The 14586-nt window shown below is 51.5% G+C and overlaps 1 protein-coding gene across 1 annotated transcript in view; it reads right to left on the reverse strand.

The window, feature by feature from the left end:
* Window positions 1-14586, reverse strand: part of USP14 (ubiquitin specific peptidase 14) — a 166679-nt gene that overhangs the window by 122305 nt on the left and 29788 nt on the right. The gene's annotated exons all lie outside the window — the stretch shown is intronic.

Raw genomic sequence — 14586 nt, forward strand, 5'->3', positions numbered from 1 at the left:
ACTTTCTGAATCGCGCACGAATACCTAATAGGGCCATCAACATGCATTTGCATGTTGAGGGCGCTATTAGGTTCGGCGGGTTGGACGCAGGGTTGGACGCACGTTTTCCGCCCCTTACTGAATAAGGGGTAAGGGAAAACGCGTGTCCAATGGTAAGTTAACAGTGCGCTCCGGAGCGCACTGTACTGTATCGGCCTGAATGTAAGGCAAAACTAAGATAGAAGGCTTTAATTTCTGCCACGTGCCACTCAAACTTTCTCTTTTTGAAGACGATATGTTCACACTTACAAAACCTCATGAATCATTATTAGAGATAGCGCAAGAGCTACGCGCTTTCAGCGGTGTTTCGGGATTCAAAGTAAACTGGGAGAAGTCGAAAATACTTAATATTACTTGCCAACAGAATACAGTCCAAATGTTACAACTTACACATCCGTTTTGCTGGGCTACTCATAAACTTAAGTATTTAGGGATTTTTTTTTTTTTTATCTGGGCACCCCAAGACTTGTTTAGTTTGAACTACTCCCCCTTAATACATAAAGCCCTATCAGATCTGGACAAATGGTGTAATCTGCTGATATCTTGGTTGGGTCGTATAGCCACTATAAAAATGAATCTACTACCCAGGCTACTCTACCTATTTCAATCCCTTCCTATTCCCATCCCGAATAAGGCTCTCAGAAATTGACAGAAAAGAAAGTGTCTTCAGCTTTATTTGGAAAAGACACCCCTCCAGGATTAGCAGATATATCTTATATCAAAATAATCCAGGAGGGAGGGCTCGGGGTTCCCAATTTTACATGGTACTATGTAGCAGCCCGGATAAGACCATTGGTCGTGTGGCACAATACTCAGGAATTTAAACACTGGGACCTCATTGAACAATCACATATGCCTGAGATGCCTCTAGATTCCATCCCTTAACAACCTAGGAAAACCTGGAAGGCATGCCCTCATATGTTACCTACCACCAGACATACCCTGCAGATTTGGGAAAAAATGGAAGGGAAAATTAGTAGGCAGGAAAAACTTACCATCTAACCAGATTATTCCACAATAATGCCTTCTTACCCAGTCTATTCACACTCTCCTTCAAGCTTGGAAAGCATGAACATTGAACAGTCTGGAACATATTTGGGGGGGGGGGGGGGGGGGGGGAAGATGCCATACAGTCATTTGAGTCTTTATGAACGTTGTCTCACTTACCAACTTCAGAATTCTTGGCCTATCAATGAGAGTGTACCATTTCTATATGAGCAAAAACATTAAGGATGATTTATATTTGAGAAAACCTGTTTGAAGGTTTCTGCTCAGCTCCATTTAAATTTAAGGGCCTTATTTCAAGCTGTTGAATGTTAGACCCACCACTACTCCACAATATGTTATGGCATGATCTAAAGATCTTTCCAGAGAAATCACCACAGAAGGTTGGGCGACTATCTATGACCGAATTGGTAGGGCCTCAATATCCTCCACATTAGTCGAAAATGGGTACAAGCTTTTATACAGATGGTACATCACACCCAACAAGCTAATGAAAAGGTCACCCAGGTTTGACGGGCAATGCTGGAGGGGTTGTAAAGTATTGGGAACATTTTTACATATGTGGTGAAATGGGGAATGTATTATCCCGCTCTGGAAACAAATGGAAGATATGATTTCTAAAATTCTAGGAGCAAAAGTACTTTTATCAATAGAAATGGTGCTGCTGAACAACATGGGTATATCCAGGCTTGCATAGCGGCCAGGCTCGAGATAGCGAAGCATGGAAGTAGGGTTATGGGCCAACAATTGCTGTCGTACTGAGGAGGCACGATCACGTGTGCACGATGAACCAAATGACATTGGAAAAACATCAGAACATGAAGCATTTTTACCATATCTGGCATCCTTATCTTCAGTGGTGCAAATTAAGTGACTAATTGATCAAGGATGGTTCATACCAGGACATGGGCACCTTGATATAGATATAAACGACATGGGAAAAATAATATAGCACTCACTGGCCGCTAAGGGAAATGAGTAATGCACGGTGTGTACTAGAGGGCACGTGCATCGCCATGGTTTAATCTAGGTTTCTCACAGAAGTGCCTATAATGAGACATGGTTGTAATGTACAAAGGGGGGTGGGGGGTTGCGGGGAGAGGGTTTCAGGAGAAACTGGTGAAGCTATTGTATTCATGTTTGTTTTCTAATCTGTACTTGTTATATGGCTATCACCAATAAAACTGCTCAAAAAAAGTGAATACACCTGGAACATTGGCAGTGCCAATGCAAAGGATGGATGGTTATATGCATCCTTTACATCCAAGGCATACATCCATTTGTCTTTCTGTATATATGGAAGATTCATGCTTAGGAAATTCATTTTGAATTTCTTTCCAAGTATGTGTTTATTCAGACACCAAGTTGAGAATGGGGCGCAATTCTCATTTTCTTGGGGATAAGGAAATATTAGTAATTGAAACCCCACATTTGTTGAGCTACCGAGACTAGCACGCTCTCTTGTTGATGGAGAAGCAATCTGATTTCCAGTCAAAGCTGCAGTAGATGAGATGGATCCAGATGGAATGCTGAACAATGTAGAATGTCCTGCTGTAGCATCACGAGGGTTTGGGCTATAAGCGTTATCAAAAGAGATGCATATAGGCGGCCTTTGTTGCAGGGTGAGCAAAGGTGTCCATGGCTAACGCATTTCAATGCATGTGTAGGGAGTAGAATCTGTCCACTCTGTGGTTCGATTCGGATGCAGAGGTCAAAGGTTGGTTGACCTCGGCACTAGAAGACTTTGCTCACTACACATGGATTCAGAGACTACTCGTGAGGATGGAGACATCGATTGAGATGGTCTGCTATTACGTTCGGTATGCCTGCTAGATAAGTGGCCCGTAGATGCATGGAGTGTGTAAGGGCCCATGCCCAGAACTGCATTGCCTCCTGGCCGAGCAGATAAAAGCCCGTGTGTCACTGTGTATTATAGTACCACATTGCCACTATGTTCTCTGTCTGTATCCACAATTTTTTTGTGAGAGGCAGTGTTTTAAGGCATAAAAGGCATAACACATGGCTCGCATGAGACTTTTCCTGGAGCGGAGTAGACATATTTTGAGTTTGGAGGGGTTGATATGAACTCTCCAACCCAAAATGGATGAGACAGTGGCCAAGATCATCTGAGGATTTGATACTGGATCAGTGATATGGATCAGGGACGAAAGCGGGATGAACTGCTTAGAGCCACTGAAATATGAAAATCCACTGAGTTTCCTTATGGCTAGTCTGGCCATAGAAGTGACTTGGATAGTGGAAACCATGTAGCCCAGCAATGAAGAATTGATGGGCTGAGGTTTTGTTGCATGCGCGCAGAGATGTAGAGAATTTGACAAGATGTCTGCATGGTTGCTGGGCAGGAAGTCCATTGCGACTGAGTGTGCAGAACTACTGCATATGGGATTTATGGTACTTGATCAGAAATCCCAGCCAAATTTAGAAGATTTATAGTGAGTCTTAGAGAATTTAGAGCTCCTTGCTTGGATTGACTCATTATTAGGCAGTCGTCCAGGTAAGGAAAGACGTGAATGCTGTTCTTTGTAGATAAGCGGCAGTCACTGCTAGGCATTTGGTGAAATACACAAGTTGTCGACACTAGTTCGAACGGCAGAACTTGGTATTAAAAAGGCTGTTGACTCACTATGAAGTGTATGGAAAGTCCAGAGGATAGAGGCAACCCACTTGTTGTAGTAAGGGAAGCATGGTGCTGAGAGACACCATTCTGAACTTTTCTTTCTGAAGAAATTTGTTGAGATTTCAGAGAGCCAGGATGGGCGGAGGTCACTTGCTTTCTATTGAAAGAAGGAAATATCGGGATTAAAATCCTCCACCTTGCTGTGTCCGGGGAACAGTATCCCAAGCCCTGGTCCTCAGTGGGGTGGCTGCTGTGTTGTCTGGCAAGGCTGAACAATCCAGGAGCCTGCCCGACTGGCAGAGCTGGTGTGATCTGGATATCAGTTGGTCTCATGCGGGAGCATGAAAAGTAAAAGTCATTCCTGCATCTCTTTCTGCCATGCAAGAAACGTAGAGAGCTGTCACAGAGTCTCGCAGAGATCTTGCAATTGAGGCACTGTTTGCTGGACCTCGTGCATGGCAGATCAGATAGTGTATCTTGGACTTCAGGCTGTAAATCAGGGTCCAGAAGCAAGGCTACTATCGAGTACGGAGTCCTGTTGCTGGGAACGGGAGGACATCTCGAAGCAATCCCATGTTGCTGGCAGAGAAGGTCCCTTGATGCTGTGTCAACATAGCTGGTAATAGCAATATGTGACAACAATATGGTTCTTCGAAGATGTGACGAACTAGAGCCTTCTGAAAACTTCTGGTCCGTTTTAGTGACCAGGTTTCGATGGGATCAGTGTCGAAGTGGGATTAGAGTGCCCATTGCCCTTCGTGGTGGAGGCTCAGAAGGACGAGTAGGCGGCGATGACTTAGGCTGTCGTTGGTAGCTGCCACAATGAGGCTGTCCCACAACGGTGGAAATATAAGAAAATTACTTCTTACCTGCTAATTTTCGTTCCTGTAGTACTAGGATCAGTCCAGACGGTGGGTTATGTCCCCCGTCCAGCAGATGGAGTCAGAGTAAAGTTCTGAGGGTGCTGGTATATAAGCTGGTGCACCCTCCTAGATCCTCAGTATCGAGAATATCAAAGCCAAGCCAGAGGACTGGACAGAGAAAGGATGATGGATCAAGCATAAGTGCAACCAAAAGGCTTAAACTGCGAACAAATTTATGCAACGTGCAATGAGAACTGTCGAACAGAACAATACACAAAAAACAACTACCCCCGAAGGGGAAGAGCAGAGAACAGAAGGACAGTAGATAATAGTCGAGCAGGTTCACACCGGGTGGGCGTCTGGACTGATCCTAGTACTACAGGAATGAAAATTAGCAGGTAAGAAGTAATTTTCTTTTCCCTGTACGTACAGGATCAGTCCAGACGGTGGGATGTACCAAAGCTTCCCTAAACCGGGTGGGTCCCTGAGAACCCTGCTCGAAGTACCCTGTCCCCAAAAGAACCAGACTCCGCTACGGTACATGGAGTCTGTAGTGTCTGGAAAAAGTGTGGAGAGACTTCCAAGTCGCCGCCCGGCAGATTTCTTGTATGGAGACGAGCTGAGACTCTGCATGGGAAGTGGCCTGGGCTCGCAAAGAATGCGCCTTGATGCCCGCCGGAGGATCCTTCCCGGAACCAATGTAAGCAGCAGCCACCGCCTCCTTGAGCCAGCGCGCGATGGTAGTCTTTGACGCCTGTTGGCCCTTTCTAGCACCAGACCAAAGGATAAAGAGATGATCGGATATCCGAAATTCATTCGTCACCTCCAAATAGCGAAGAAGCGCTCGTTTAACATCCAGGCACCGAAGCGCCGCAGGGGCGTCCCCTGGGAAGGCTGGAAGTTCCACCACCTGGTTCATGTGAAACGAGGAGACCACCTTAGGCAAGAACGAGGGAACCGTCCGCAGAGAAACCCCGGAGTCCGTGAACCGCAGGAAGGGCTCCCTGCACGACAGCGCCTGTAGCTCTGAGATACGCCTTGCCGAGGCTATTGCAACCAGGAAAATCGTCTTTAGGGTGACGTCCTTGATGGAAGCCTGACGCAAAGGCTCGAAGGGGAGCCCTCCCAGGGCACGCAGCACCAAGTTGAGATTCCAGGAGGAGCAGAGAGGACGCACCGGCGGCCGCAAGTGCTTGACTCCCCTGAGGAACCGGGATATGTCCGGATGAGATGACGGGTCCGGCCTGCCTGAGGCGCGAGCCAAGGACGCGAGGGCTGACATCTGCACTCTGAGCGAATTGTAGGAAAGACCCTTTTCCAGCCCGTCCTGCAAAAACGCCAGGATGTGATGGCGGGAAGCTGCGGTCGCGAGGGCACCCCGCGCCGAGCACCAAACTTCAAAGACCTTCCAGACCCGCACATAGGCGACCGATGTTGAAGCCTTACGCGCCTTGAGGAGTGTGTCCACCACGGGAATAGCGTAGCCTTTGTTCAGGAGACCCCTCCTCTCAAAAGCCACGCCGCAAGACAGAAGGGTTCCGCCTGCTCCAAAAATACTGGGCCCTGATGAAGAAGACGTGAAAGGTGCGCGAGTCGAAGTGGACTGTCCACCGACACGCCGAGAAGATCCGCGAACCATGGACGCCGCGGCCATTCCGGAGCCACCAAGATGACCCGACCGTGGTGCCGCTCCACCCTCCGTATCACCTTTCCCACCAGTGGCCAGGGGGGAAAGACAAAGTAGAATCTGAGTGGGCCAGGGGAGAGCCAGAGCATCGACGCCTTCCGCGCCACGCTCCCTTCTGAGGCTGAAGAAGCGAGGAGCTTTTGCGTTGGCGGCGGACGCCATGAGATCCATCGCCGGCGTCCCCCACCGGCGGGAGATGAGCGACATCGCCTCGGAGAGAGACCACTCCCCCGGATCCAACACCTGACGACTCAGAAAGTCTGCTTGAATGTTGTCCACCCCAGCAATGTGGGATGCCGCCAGTTGATCCAGGAAACGCTCCGCCCACGCCATCAGGCGCGCGGCCTCCCAAGCAACCAGGCGGCTCCTGGTGCCCCCTTGCCGGTTGATGTACGCCACCGTTGTCGCATTGTCTGAGAGGACTCGAACCGCTCGACCCCTGATCAGAGGCAGGAACTGCACGAGGGCCAGCCGAACCGCCCTGGTCTCCAGAAGGTTGATTGACCAGGTCGACTGGTCCCTTGTCCACCGGCCCTGTGCCGAGCTCCTGAGACACACTGCTCCCCAACCGGACAGACTGGCATCGGTAGTGACCACTACCCAGTCCGGCGTCTCCAGGGAGCAGCCCTGAGCTAGGTTCCTGGGATCCAGCCACCACCTCAAGCTGGACCTGGCGGCCAAAGGAAGCGGGAGAATCGCCTGGTAGTCCTGGGAGACTGGTTTCCACCTCGAAAGCAAGGACATTTGCAGAGGCCGCAGGTGTGCAAAGGCCCAGGGCACCAAGCTGATCGCGAACGCCATGGAACCCAGGACTTGGAGATAATCCCACGCCGTGTGTGTCTGAAGAGAAGCAAACCGGATGATTTGATCCCGCAGAGATTGAGCCTTGTCCGGACGCAGGAAGACCTTGCCCAGAGCCGTGTCGAAACGCGCTCCCAGGAAATCCAACTGTTGGGCTGGCCGCAGGCTGCTCTTGCTGAAGTTCACCACCCAGCCAAGGGACTGCAGGAAGGACACCACTCTGTCGACCGCCGCCCATCCCTGCGACAGAGACTTCGAACCAAAATGCCTTCCTTCCGGAGCGCGGCCGCTACCACCACCATAATCTTGGTGAAGGTTCTGGGCGCGGTCGCCAGGCCGAAGGGCAGCGCCTGGAACTGAAAATGTTGACCCAAGATTTTGAAGCGAAGGAATCTGTGATGGGCTGGATGGATCGGGATATGCAGATAAGCTTCCGTGAGGTCGAGGGAAGCTAAGAACTCCCCTTGATGCACCGCCGCAATGACAGAGCGGAGTGTTTCCATGCAAAACTTGGAGACCCGGAGCACCTTGTTGATTTCCTTGAGGTCCAGTATGGGACGAAAGGATCCGTCCTTTTTGGGAACCACGAAGTAAATCGAATAATGCCCCGAGCCCACCTCTCCTAAGGGGACGGGCGAGATGGCTCCCAGGGTCAGCAGCCTGTCCAGCGTGTGTTGCACCCCCAGGCGCTTGAGACTTGACCCGCAGGGAGAGAAGATGAAGCGGTCCCTGGGAGCCCGAACAAAGTCCAACGCGTAACCGTCTCTTAGGATGTCTAGGACCCATTGGTCCGTGGTGATGTTGGTCCATTCCTCGCGAAACAAAGCGATGCGACCTCCAATCCGGGGCAGCGAGGAGTGGACTGGCCTGGCATCATTGTGAAGGCTTGCCTGAGGCTCCCTGTGCTGAGGAGTCCCTGGCAGGTCTGCGACCCCGAAAGGGCCGCGTCCACGTTTGCGACCTGGTGGAAGGTGTCCTAGGGCCCTGTGGCCTGGAGCCTCGGCAACGCCTCTGGGCGCGGTAGCGATTCCTGGGAGTTCCAGAAGACGAACGAAAACCACGCTGCCGGTCCTCAGGCAACCTGTGGACCGAATTTTCCCCCAGGGTCTTGATGATCTGATTGAGGTCTTCTCCAAAGAGAAACCTGCCCTTGAAGGGCAGAGCTCCCAGACTCGCCTTGGAGGAGGCGTCCGCTGCCCAGTTCCTGAGCCACAGGAGGCGCCTGGCAGAAACAGCCGAGGCCATGGTCCTTGCCAGGACCCTCAGCAGGTCGTGCAAAGTATCTGCCCCGTAAGCAATGACCGCCTCCAGACGGTCTGCCTGGGCTGCCTCCTCGGGCGGTAACTGTTGAGAGGTGAGGAGCTGTTGAACCCATCGAAGCCCGGCTCTCTGAGTCAGAGAACCGCAGATAGCCGCCCGGACCCCCAGCGCCGAGACTTCGAAGATCTTCTTGAGGGCGACCTCCAGCTTTCTATCCTGTATATCTCGCAGCGCAGTGCCCCCTGTGACCGGGATGGTAGTTCTCTTCGTGACGGCGGACACCGCTGAATCAACCTTGGGGACCTTGAGAAGGTCCAGGAAGTCCCCCGGTAGAGGATAGAGCTTGTCCATCGCCCTGCCGACCCGAAGGGACGCCTCCGGGTTATCCCACTCTCTCACAAGAAGATGGAGAAATGAATCATGAACGGGAAAGGTCTTCGCTAGGGGGCGCAGGCCTGCCAAGACAGGGTCACCCTTGGTGGTAGTGGAGGCTACGGAAGGAGCCGGGGGTCCCGGGGGTTCAATGGGAGGGTCGAGGTCCAGTTCCTTGAGAACGTGAGGGATGAGATCCGCCAATTCCTCTTTGCGAAAGATGCGAAGGACCCGCGGATCATCGCATTCCAGGTGCGCTGTCAAGCCCAAATCGTCATCCACTTGTGACAAAGGGTCGCCCCCCGGATCCGGCGAGGGCGACGGGCCACCTAGGGAAAGAGGTATACTCAGGGGCAACCTGGCGCCGCCCCCTACGGTCCCCGGTATCGAAGTCGTAGCGCCCGAGGGCCTGGGGGCCTTGGCGGGGGGAGGAGAGAGAACTGCCCCCCCCTGAGGATTCAGGCTCTGTAAATAAGCCTGGTGCATAAGTACCACGAAGTCCGCCGAAAAACTGAGCGGCCCCGCCAAGGGCGGGGGCATGGGGTCCCTGGAGAGTCCGGACGTGGAAGGCAGAGGCCCCGAATCCGTGATCGGGGGCGCGGACGGCAAGAAATCATCAGTCGGCTCCTCCGTGTCTGAGCCCACGCTGCCTTCTAGCTCTAAGATGGCCGCCGCTCCCGCCAAGGACGGGGGCGGGGCTACCCCTCGAGGCCCGCGGCGCTCCGAGCGCGGTGGCGAAGTTGTCGGTAGGGCGGCGCCCGCCTCCCCCCCGGGGGGGCACCGGCCACATGGACTGTCCCTCGAGGCGCCGTGACCCGGACCGCCGCAGGACGGACAGCGAGCGCATTGCATCGCGCGAGGCCCAAGTCGGACGCAGCACCCCGAGCGTGCAGAAGCTGATGATCGCGGCGCGGGAGGAGCGGGCTCGCCGTGCCCTCAAACAACCGCCCAAACACCCTCAACCCCAGGGGCGGCAGGGGAATGGGACCTCCTTGCCGCCTGCGGCCCCGGGGAATGAAACGTCGCAGGGCCGCTGGGGAGGTGAGCCGCCGCGAAAGAAAGGAGGGGAGAGGCTGGCCCCACCAGCATCCACCTCAGGCTGCGCCGAACCTGTGCTGAAAGAAAAGAAACGCAAGCCCCAAAAAACAAGCTTCCCCCAGCTTACCCCTGAAGAACACAAGGAGAGCGAGAGGCAAACAAAGCAGGTAAGAGACAGTCCTGATGGCAGGATGAGCAGAGGGGCCAAGGGAACCGGTTTCCCTCTGACAGAAACAAAAGTTTCCTACTTTTTCTTTTTTTTTTTTTTTTAACTAACGATCCATCAAAAGAAAGAGAGAAAATAAGTATATATATAGCGGAAAACCACTAAATAGGGGGAACCATGAGATCCCCTCCTCACATCTGCTGGAGTCAGAGAGATACTGAGGATCTAGGAGGGTGCACCAGCTTATATACCAGCACCCTCAGAACTTTACTCTGACTCCATCTGCTGGACGGGGGACATAACCCACCGTCTGGACTGATCCTGTACGTACAGGGAACGATGGCTTCAGTGGATTAGTGGATTCCGGAAGGCATCAACGACAGCCTGAGGGATGAAGACGTCCAACTCCTCCCTGAAAGCTGGTATGGTAGCGCAGCTACAGGGGGAGATAGGCTAGGCATTATAGGCACTTCCACATTAATTTGTGGTGGCTCAGTACCCGGCATCGGTGTCTGTGGAGAACACCTCAGCGCATGGAGACTTATGTACTCGGGCCCACTTCGCAACTGGCTCAATGGATATTGATGCCAGTGCGGTATCAGTGTTGGCACCGAACGTGAAACGTCGGTGCTGGCTGTCTCCCTCTGTGCTTGGCCCGGTCATTCCCCAGCACAGAGGAAGATGCCACCGATGGAGAATGTGATGAACAGCCACCGTGCCAGTGACGATTCCCACAGTGCTCGGCCCGGTCATTCCCCAGACTGAGGAAGATGCCACAGATGCCATTGGTGAGGGACTGTCACCGTGCCTCCACTGCTCCTGGCATTGTTTGTCGCCCAAGGATTACATGGGGCTTTGGTTTAGAACCCGAAGTATGGAACTTTTTTTTTTTTTTTTAGTTGAGGGCATTGATTGAGGTATAGCTGCTTCGGGGCATCGATGGAGGCTTCAACAGCATGGATGAGGGCACCAAGGGAATCGATGGAGGCACAGATGTATTTGATGTGAGCATCGATGGCGGCCCTGGCAGCAACATCCCAAACCCTCTAGCCCCAATGGACCCAGTGGAGGTTCACAGCAAGGACACTCACGGGTATCGTGGGGCGGACCGAGTGTGAAAAGAAGGCTGCAATTCTGTTGTAACCCGGGGAAACAGTGAGGTGACAGGAACCGACCGAAAAAAAAAAAAAACAGGGCACAGTACTCACTGAGCTTCGATGAAATGTACACGAAGGGAGATCCGTGTAGGGAAAAATTATTTGTGAAGTAAAACTTCAACAGGCCGATACAGTAAAGCGCGGCCGCGGTTACCCTGCTTCTAACCCGCTTTGTACCCACAATTTGGCCGCGTAAGTCCAACCCACGATTCACTATCCCTTTTAACCCATCCTTACCGCTTCTTTAAATCAATGGGTAACCCTTTCCGCCCGTGGCATGTATATATGTAAACGATCGAATTAGCTATTCCCTCCCATACAGTAACGTGCACCCCGATTATCGCCTTTTTAACCTGCAGTTTTGTCGCGTGTTTAACCTGCTAATTTACCGCCTACCCTTACCCCTGCGTTAGTGTGGAGCATCAGGTCAGAGACACGAAATTTCACGGGCAAACGACCCCCTCACCCCCCGGGACAAGACCTTTACAGGAGCCAGGATTGGGCAAACTTTCCCCCAGCCCCCGCTCACCTGCCCTGGTCATGTCCATGAGTGCCGGTCTCCCGTGTGGGCGCGCTGACAGCTCCGGAGCAGGAAGGAAGGACCTGTTTCCAAGCATAACCCTAAACTCTTGCCTGCCCAACCTAAAATCCAACGCACCGGGAAAGCCACTCTTCAGATCGCGACTAATCCCATCACTGGAAGGACGAAAGATTTTTTTTTAAGCGTCCCAGTTCCTCTCTCCACTATGTCAATGCATTCTCCTTTCCACTACAATGCAAACAGTATTCTGAAAAATAACTTTCAAACCCAGGGTGGTGGAGCATTGTTGTGCTTGATAAAACCTGCACTCAACAGGATTGGGCAAACTTTCCCCTAGCCCCCGCTCACCTGCCCTGGCCGCGTCCATGGGTGCCGGTCTCCGGAGCAGCCCCAGTCCTCTCTCCCCTCCTCCCGGGGGGGCAGCCAGCGGCGAGAGCGGCTTTAGCAGCCCGGGGCGGATCGGGCGCTCCCCATGCGAGGTGGCTTCCAGCAGCCCCCGCCGGCGAGGGTGCATGAACGCACGCCGTGACCTGAGTGCCCAGCTGGACGTCAGAGGTCACAGCGTGCGCTCATTCACCACCAGTTTGGTGCCGCTGGACGACACCAGCCACATGTAATGGTGCCTCCAGCAATAAAAGCTATTTTGTTCTGTCTAAATCTGATCCCAGGACAAAGCAGCTCAGTATAAACCTGCTGCTCTATAAGGAACTGTGATCTTTAAGCTTTAAAACAGTTACTGAACTAATTACTGGCAATGGCTGCCAGAAACAATATAAAAAGGGAGCCTCTGGGGTTGTGAACTTTATATTTTGTCATCTGTTTAGATCATACTAAATAGCACTTTGAGCACTGAAGCTCTAGCTTTTTGATACTGATAGGGTATGTTTCTTTCAGGATCTAATTGGTTTTGTTTTAATTACTATTGTTTTCACCTGCCAGCAGTTCCACTGTTGCTCATTACTGAACTTTCTTGCTCCAGCAACCCCTTTAAAAGGAACCATGAGTTATTTGCAGCTACCACAACTTCTCATTTATACATCCCCTTGTCCCAGCCTGGCCACCTCAGCAACAAACCTTAGCCAAGAGAAAACAATAACTATATGGCTTCCTTTCAAGCCTGGTACAAGTGTGCTCTATGCTGGCCAGAAGATATCACTATTGAGATGAAAGCACGCAAAACAGGCAGTGTAAACAGCACACACGTATATTGAATATACAACAGAAGAATAATGTGTGGCAAACAAACAATCTACTGGTCAATAAAGCTCACAAACTTTTAATGACACTTTCGCATCAGGGGCTGCATCAGGGGGACCACAACTTCTAAAAGTCTGAAAATCAAGGGCAGCTCAGTGCAATAGATCGTGGATTGATTGTACGCAGTTGAGGAAATCTGTAAGGTTTACGAGCCAAAATTCTGAAGTATTCAAAGAAGCGTATCACGGAATGCCCATGGGAATTGCTCTCAGTCAACCTTAGTGTTGCGACCGTCGCTGCTCGACGACTTCACTCCGCCTATCTTTTCTTTCTTACGGCTCCTCCTACTGTTGACGGATGCCTGGCTGCCGCAACGTCTGCCTGCCGTCCTCTCCGGACCGGTTTGGGCCCTGCCTCCCGCCATGCTCTTCAGGTACCTTAGGGTGCGCACACCGCGCAACCCTCATTCTTATTTCCTCCTCAGTGGCACGTTCCTCAGGGGCATCCCCCTGTGATGACGTCACGCTGCCCGGATATTTAAGCCTACTGTTTATTGCTAGCCCTTGAGTAACAAGGGTAATCTTACGGATGGGATTTGCTCTCCATACCCAGCTTCTCTGCCTTCCAACTCCTATTGGACTTTTTCTGCTAATGGGGTACCAGCTCCTTGGGGGGCCTCATTGTTTCTTTCAGGTCGCTATCAGGTAACCGGTACTCGCTCCTCGATGGCCCAAGTTCCCTGACTCACTGCCTGCATGTATCTCCTCTTCTACTTGGAAGAATTTGCTACAGACACCATCAGTGAGTACTATTACCATCTACTCCTCAGCGCTGTCTCCCTGGAACCAGGTACTCGCTCCGAGGGCCTGCCCCCATTCCAGCGCCAATGCCATCTCCTACGTGGAACCGCTGTGTGAGTACTTTGCCAACAAGTCTCTCTACCTCTAGGGATCTGGTACTCGCTCCTCGAGGGCCAGCTCTCCCTATCTCGGGGCTTCTCCATAATTGGGACTCTGAATGTTCTATTGTACTCACTTTCTCAGTTTTCTCCACTAAAGCACTGCTACCGGAGAAACCGCTGTTCTAGCACCCTGGGGAATACTAGCCCAGCCGGGCTACAACATCTACTTCACTACTGCTACCTCTGGTGGTTTCTCAAACTGTCTAAATAAAGAACTGTGTTTGTGTGTCCAGAGCTGAGCTTGACCTGTGGCCCCTCACGAGACTTCCCCCCGTGGGCATGGTCAGCTGCCATAGTGTCCAAGGGTCTACCCAAACCTCACTAACTATAACACTTAGCCGCGGGTAGGGTAAACCCACCCATGGAGCTTAAGACATCGAATGTGTACTTAGAGAAAAAAATATAAATCTTTAATTTTGTTGTACGACCGCTGAAGCTAGACTTATCGCAGAAATCTTGATGTACCGGCAGTCTGAATGGTGATGTGGCAATTCCTACTGAGATAAAGCCAGGACTCCTGCCTAATGCTTGACCTGAACCTAGTCTCCTGCATGGCAGAGCTGCTGCTGGGCAAACAAGTTGACACCAGGATATGACTCATCTCCCACCAATCTGGTCACATTTTACAAGCTCTAATACAAAGAAATTGTAAGTTAAAGCAACACCAATCAATTAGGATTTAAAATCCATTCAGAAATTTATGGTTAAAAATCAAACACACAAGCGCGCAAACCTATCTTTCTCATTAAACTGCAAAACTAGTTAAAGTTCTTGCATGAAATCAAAGAAAGGTTTGTGTGTATTATCGGACTTTTCGTTTCTATAAAATAGCATAACCAATTTTCCTGGTCTCTGTACCAG

The sequence above is a fragment of the Rhinatrema bivittatum genome, chromosome 2 (assembly GCF_901001135.1).
Source record: "Rhinatrema bivittatum chromosome 2, aRhiBiv1.1, whole genome shotgun sequence".
Taxonomy (NCBI): domain Eukaryota; kingdom Metazoa; phylum Chordata; class Amphibia; order Gymnophiona; family Rhinatrematidae; genus Rhinatrema; species Rhinatrema bivittatum.